This window comes from Gavia stellata, chromosome 5 (genome assembly GCF_030936135.1).
Source record: "Gavia stellata isolate bGavSte3 chromosome 5, bGavSte3.hap2, whole genome shotgun sequence".
NCBI classification, from domain to species: domain Eukaryota; kingdom Metazoa; phylum Chordata; class Aves; order Gaviiformes; family Gaviidae; genus Gavia; species Gavia stellata.
In genome coordinates, this window is record NC_082598.1 from 12234643 (window position 1) to 12242391 (window position 7749).

Here is a 7749-nt window from a genome sequence, read left to right on the forward strand (position 1 = left end):
TTTTGTAGTATGTATAACCTGGAGTTAATTAGGTGTGTGCGCTATGTGTTCGTCACTGGTAAGATCAGGGCTACTATGGACTTGCTACCAATGGCAGATGAAATACGTGTTGGGCTGGCAAATTGTGGTCACTCACTTGCAGAGATTTGGAGGGATGTTTTAATATTCTTATCAATCATAAGAATTCCAGCACGGACCAGATTTCAATGTTCACCAATGTATTAATCATGTGCTTAACTTCAAGCATATGTTTTCCTTTGCAGATTTTAGGATCAGGCCTTATGTTCCTATGGTGTACTTGTGCTGGACCCATGGACAGTTTATTTGTTAAGCAGATCTAGCTCTGGTGACTGGAACTCTGAGGAGTAGATGAGTATTAATTTAATGGATAACTAATCTACCTGTTTTCGCTTTTCAGGTTTTTGGTTGCATTACATTGTCAATCATTCTCCTGTTTCGAATGAGCTAACGTGGTGTTTACCAAGACTCATGAGACATAACATGGAAAATGAGCAGAGTTATTTTGATTCATTGTTGTAACAGATTGTAAACCTCTCCTCTGTTTTTGGAAACGTTTACCATAGCAGCTGAAAAATGATTTTTCAAAATACTATTGCTACAACCATGGGATTAGATCTTGGGTTTAACCCAAAACACCCTCTATGCCACTAAGACCCCCTTTTGTAACCCTCCTAATCTCTGCGCACACACACAAAAAGAAAGTTAAAAAGCACACTTTCTTTTCTGCTTTTAGGGGAGAATTTCAGTCTAAACCAAACCTATCCTCTGTAGTACATTACAATCAATATGACTTTCCATTTTTCAAATAGAGGTGGGGAATTATCAGTGAGAATGAGCTGAATTATTTTTGGTACTAACAGCAGAAAAGACTTCTGCTACACATCATTGAACAGTAAGCTTTAATTTCATGCAGCTCTTTCCTATTTTGTATAAATTTAAAAACTGGACATGAAGCAGACTCTCAAAGTGCTGCCATTTTAGCTTAAGATTCTTACTACAGAATGAAACAACATTTTTTTCTCCTTGTTATTAATATATAGCTGCCATTAAAAATCTGACAAATTGTGTAAAATGTCAAAAGATGCTTGTGATGGTTGGCTTTTACTTGCCAGGTATCGGTAAGATTTCTTTACCTACTACTCATATAGAGTGTGGGATTTGGATATATCGTCTACTTAATAACAAATTTCTGTGCTTTATACTATGTGAAATAAAAATGTCACCTCTTGGCCTACCTTCAATCCAGGTTCTCTGTGATGTAAATTCTTTTCTTTCTGCTGCTGTGTTTTGAGGGAGATAAATGAATATCAAAATGTGTCACGGTGATTGGAAGCATCAAGATGAACTTGCAGGAAATCTTTGCTCCAAGAAAGATGTTTACATTCTGACTTTTTTCTCCCTAAATCAGGACACAAACCAGTGCTGTTGTGTCCGATATTGCCACACACATATAAATTTTGTCTTACGGTCAGTCTCTAGGAAATGTAGTACCCATGAGCCACACACAGTGAATCATGTAATCTGTAAGGTATTCGTGGCGTACCACCTACATCTTCTGGAGAATCGGGACCTCAAATGCCATGGGAATGGGACTGTATAAAGACACAGACAGTTAAATAAACCTCTGCATCATCCAACGACTCCTAACCCCAGGAAGAGCTAGCTGATGCTTCAGGCCACGATTGCCTTTCCCTTCTTCTTCTTCCTCCATGCTAACAGAGAAAGCGGGATGGTGCGTAGCTCATTTTTAACTCTTTGACTTCTTCCTTTGGTTTTTTTTTCTGTAAAAAAAAAGGACCACAGAGAGTTGATTTCACATTTTCACATCTGTGACTATAAACCCAAGCTGCACATATACAAAATGAAAAGGTGTCAACAGTTCCTTTTGCTCAAAATCTAAGATTTTTTGACTGAACAACTCCTTGCTACCTCACTGACCTTCTGAAGCTTAAGCATCTCTTTGCATTTACCCCCCAGATGTCACTGACCAAACAAGTTGATAACTGTAGCAAATTTTGACATGTTAGAAGAGGAATGTAGGTGCCATTAAACAGAAATCAGAGTTTTCTGGATGAAAGGAAACTGTATTTTACGCTGATTTATCATCTGCAGAAGCACGTTCTCAAACCTGTTCAGATGGAGATGGGTAAGGAAGGTCTTTGCTATCAGCAAGCTGGGGGAGATAACTTCTCCCCAGCTGTTGTAATTAATAGCAATGGCTGCAAACTCTCGCAACCTTTACAGTTACATATAGAGGCAAATGTATGCCTGACCTGCAGCAGCCAGCAGAATTACAGAGGTCTACCCAAAGTCCATGGAAGGGCTTTGCTAGCTGACAAGCTAAATTTCAGGTCTCTTTTATAAAACCTCTATGCCTTAGTCTTTGATTTCAGAACCTGACTCCATGCCAGCAGGGTTAACAGCATTAGCAATTGACTCTGTTGGGTCAAATTTCCTCTGTACTATGCAAAATAAATGTTGTGTTACAAAAATACTGCCCATTTAAAAATAATCTTAGACAAGGTTCACATTTCTCTTAAGAAAATACTGATTTTATTTAATTACCTACCATGTTTGGGGGTAAAACAGTTCAAAAAGTAAGTTTTGCAAATATTGTTCCAACTTAAGGCAAATCTGTAATGCCTAGCAGTGCAAAATATGTAAAGATGACAATTTTTCTTTTCAACACAAATATTAAATTGCTTCAGTCATATAACTAAGCTGTAGAAAAGCTTGCTTTATTTTAAAGGGGTGGTGGTGATTTACAGAATTTAGCCAGGCTGCTTTCAGAGACTGCTCTTTTTCAATTTGCCAGGATTTACTCATGTGTCTTTGTTTTTCTGCAGCTGCCGGTACAGATGTGAAGCAAAAAAAAAAAAAATATAGCAGCTCTCTCTACTTTCATACCATGTTCAATTTCTGTTCGTGGTTGTTTAGCCTCATACCAATAACACTAATGATACCGATTAACAAGGAATCAGAGAACTCTTCCTTAAAAAATCTCAGAAGCACTCAGAAAATTTACTGCAACAAAACCAGCAAAAACATAGACCATATGTACAGACCTTTTGGGGGGAAAAATGTGAAACAATGGTGTATTTTTATCACTGCACCTCTCACCACTTCCTCAAACTCTGCCCACTGATTTCTCCTCTTCATATAACATTTGACATCCCAAACCACTGAGAAGCTGTAAAGGGCTTTTCAAAACATCACAACTCCCTTAATCTGCCACAAAATTTTCTCTGCTTTTCCCTAAATGGGGGATTTCATTGTAAGATTTATGGGCCAGAATGGCAATATTTTAGTGCACCAGAATGGCAATATTTAATCCCAGAGGAGTAACATATTTCAGATGTTGAAGTCTTTCTGCAGAGGCGCAACTGGCAACTTTACGTCCCTAATGTAAGCAATAGCTAGTTTTCCAGTGGGATATAGAGCTTGCAGGAGGTGACCTGCATAATTTGCAGTGGGAAACAGAGCACTGGTGTCTAACCACAAAGACTACTGGCATGATGGACTCTCAAGCTCAGACATTTTTATGTACATAAAAAAGGTATTTGGGAGCATTTTTGGTGGTTTAGGTGTATTTTCCTATTGTTCCTTGCATCTGGATTTATAGATGGGAAAGAAACAGCTGTAGAGGTAAAACGGCTAGAAAGGCAAGGGTAATTAATGAATTTTAAACTCTGATCAGATAACTTTTGGTAGGTGGCTCTGGTAGACGCATCATGGTGTAGTGAGATTGACACCTGAGTGAGGTAGGATCCATCATTTCTTTTCCTTCGACTGAAAAACCTTGCCCATGCTCTTGTAGATAAACCTAGACAATACCATGAAATATCATGTATTACTACACTCAGAAAGAGTTCACTTCTCCCATTGCCCCACAGCTTTATGGATTACTTCTGCTGGACGCAAGACAAAGTTGAGATTTTTTTCACTCATTCAAAATTAGGATTGAAATTTAGCTAGTAACCAAAGGCAAAACCTTCATTATTCTGAAACCGGCTTAAGATGATAGGGTTGAAAGTCATCTCACCTAACTTGGGATCTGTACAGTACAGACATGTACATCAATTCTGGTCACCCAAGTCCTCCTTTACAGGAAGGAGGCTTTATACTAAATATTTTTAGGATACAACTTTTTGGATCTGTTTTGAACCGCTACTTTGTGAGAAGAGGAATGCTACTCTTTCTTTCCCTTGATGGGAAAGAAAGATGTCCCTTAAGGGACATCTAGACAAGTAGCGGAAATGAAACGACCGGCAGCCTATGCGACATCACCCCTGAGGTGTACTTCTTCTCACAGAAGGACAGAGCAGTTGGCACTACTGCTATTGCACTGCATATCTTCTTGACCAACCGAGATGTTAGAAAGTCATCTTCAAAAGCATTAGCACTGTAATTTTCAGCTTCACTGTCTCTCTTTGACACTTAGGATCTTACTGAGAAGATAGTTGAAGGCTTCTTGTTTTCTTGTTGTGAGTTGGGTTATTTGTTAGGGTTTGGTTTTGGTTTTTTTCCCAAGCTGCTTCTGGGATTTCAAGCAGCAAATCATTGTGCCCGGCTATTTATAGTTACGGAGGTAGAAGATCATTTTATAGTGGAACACAACTTCAGATGGAGGCAATTGAGAAGTCATTGAACTTAGCAGCTGTGCAGCTGCGTCACCAAACCTCTCGTGCTGCCCAATTATTTTCCTTGGCGACTGCTTCCTCTAAGAACTTGTTTTTTCCTGACTATGCCTCAGTTGGCTGTTTGTGAGGGCCTGGCCAGTGTTTGTTGAAGAAAGAAAGAGTGAGCAGTTGCTTCTGTTATTCTCCAGAGATCTTTGTAGGGAAAATGCTGTTTAATATTGACATATTCTCACAGTCTCCAGAGGAGCCTTTTGACAGAAAGGGAGGAGAAGAGGAAGGGAGGGTGGAGGGAGACCTGCTCTGTCTGACCTTTCTCCCCAGAGGATAAAAATCAAAAGAGAAAAAATAAATATCTTTTTCCTCTTTTTTGTTTTTTGCTGTTGCAGCTTGAAGCTCCACTCCTGTATCCATACTCCATGCTCCCCAAGCATTAGTTCACTGCTAGCGAATATACAGTTGAGCATTTTTGGTAGAAAAATACAATATAACGTTGCCTCGTGTATTTGCCAGAAGATAAAGAATTGGACCAGCCAGCAAGATCTTCTAAGCAACTCTGCCTTAACTGCTGGTGGTTCTTCTTTCTGCTGAGATTTACATCCCATGGCATGGCCTGGAAAGTTCTTCTACAGCAAAACCCCACCAAGCTGTGTCTGTTGACACAAGCACTCGGAAGATCTGGATAAAACACCAAATCTACTATTTGCAGAACACCGAAGTTGCAAAAATAATCTCCTGCTGTGGGAAGAGGGATGGGAACAAACACAGACCTGGATGTTTTCCCCAGGCATGTCCAGTTAAATGAAGATTACAGAAACCCAAGTAAATAAGGGGAATAAAATAAAATAAACATGCTACACCCCTTTTCCCTTTCCTTTTTAAGTCTTCTTCCTACTTCAAAGCAATCCTCAGACTTTAGTCCTATATGTGGGTACAGAAAGCATACCCATACTACCCATACACACCCTCTCTGGGATAAGCTCTCAAGCTTGCATGCCTTTGAACACCAGTTCCTGGCTGGTGGTGCCTAAACAGAGGCAGCATCACCTTCTATATCCTGCAGTGTCTTGCGGTTAAATAAACTTTTCATCAACCCACTGCCCTAGTATTATGCTATGGACTTGAAATGCTAAGCATAGCACACCAGACTTCAGAGCTTGGGAAGAAAATAAAATTTCTCTTTCTTCCGGATTTCAGCTAAACCAACAAAGCCTCAACCGAGAAAGCAGCAGTCAAAACAAAATTAAAAGAGTGTGAGACTGCTGTCTGGGATATATGGTGGTACAGAATAGCTGCTGCAAAACCAGTGGAGAAGAGCAAACAGAGCTGCCTCTGCGGAGAGCAGAATGCAGAAGTGCGAAACGGCCACAGTGGACGAAGCCGTGCGGAAGAGCTTTGCTGGTGCATAGGCAGTCACAAGAGATGTATAGAAAGGAGGGACTGCTGGTTGGTATGTGGTCGTGCAGAGTAGCTCATGCAGAACAGCTCATGCAGAACATGCAGAACAGCAAGCAGAGAACAGGTTATGCGGAAGAGCTGCTGTGCACTGATTTTATGCATGAGGTTTCCGCAGCCTTTTCAAGCTTTTTCAGATCCCCACAGGCCAAAATTCCTGGAGCTGCAGCAGGTACAACTGCTGGACCATGAGTGCGCTCTGTGCAGCATAGCAGCCACAGCCTGCAAAATCACCAACTTGCTTTGCCGGCCTTTCACGTGTTGGCAAGCCCCAAGACTCACGCACCTCTCGTGTCATGTCCAATTCCCTGACAGAGCTACAAGATCCCCTGTAAGGGAAGGAATACCCTTGGTTTTCCTTGCTTGCAAATAGAAAGGGCCTCTCTTTCCAGTGACGTACTCTTTTTTAACTGGTATCTGAGGTACAAGTGCGATGGAGCACTTGTGTAGTGGGGGAGAAGATAGAGAGCCACAAATAATCAGCCATAGGAGCTGCTATGTGGCGCTCAGGGAAGGTGACAAGGTGTGTGCCACACTGACTGCAGTCTAAAGGCTCTCTCTCCATTATTGGTTCCTCTTGGGGAGAGTCACTGGTGTTTTGGGATGTTATGCTTCCCTTCCCTCCCAAACTGCTCTGAGGCTACAGAGATAAATATGTCGTCCCTGCAGAAAGGGGTCTTCAAGTACCTGGCAGCTGTACAGCAGTCTGGCCCAGTATCATGGACTTTTAATTATATAAAAGAAACTAACAGACATATCTTCTTTTCTTTAAAATTTATCTCCTAAGAATAGAAATTTTTTCCTGTTATTCTGTGCTGTTCCCCTTTCTTGTTTTCTGCTTCACCCATACCTTATCTTCCTAACAGCCCCCATCTCTGTTCACAAATGGTATTATATTATGCATGGTGTTACCTCATTCCTGTCTTCTACAGTACTTTGAGCCTGAAAAGTTGTCTTTAACTTTCTCAGCCCCACAGCAGGCACAGGCGGGCAGGACAGGCAAGGGGGAGCTCCCCTGCAGGGTTTAGCTTGCTGGCAGTGCTGCTCAGCTCTCGCTGCAGGCCCTGCCGGGCTGCAGCGTATAAACACCCTGAAATACTCATCTCTCTCGTACTGTCATTGCTGAGCTCTCTCTTTCCTTATTTTGCTGATTAGGCCTTGCAGAAATAATGAGGAGGCTTTAGAAATCTTCGTGGTAATAGAAGAGTGATCAGATTAATGAATATCAAAAACATTCATCTTGTTGACCCAACCTTGACTTAGAAAAGCTGCAGCTGCCAGTTTCTTTGAGAGATCAAGATCACACTTTCGTTACTTTTCTTTTGCCTGAGAGACACAGCCAATAACTTCTTGTAACAGAAAAATTGCCTGAACATTTTGTTTTAGACCCGACTGCCATTTTATTTTATCTTAGCCAAGAAACAAAGATAGCAAGATTGTGTTATAGACTTAACGTTAACTGCTGGCATCAGTAGATGCTGACTCTGTCTTAAGACCGTGCAATTAACCTTTGCAGCTCTGGCCGATGTCAGGGGGACAAGTAGCAATTAATAAAGTCTACTCCTGTATCTCAGCAGTTAAGGGTCACACCACAGCTGAAATGACACAGATATTCCTGCGGCCAAAGAAATTACAA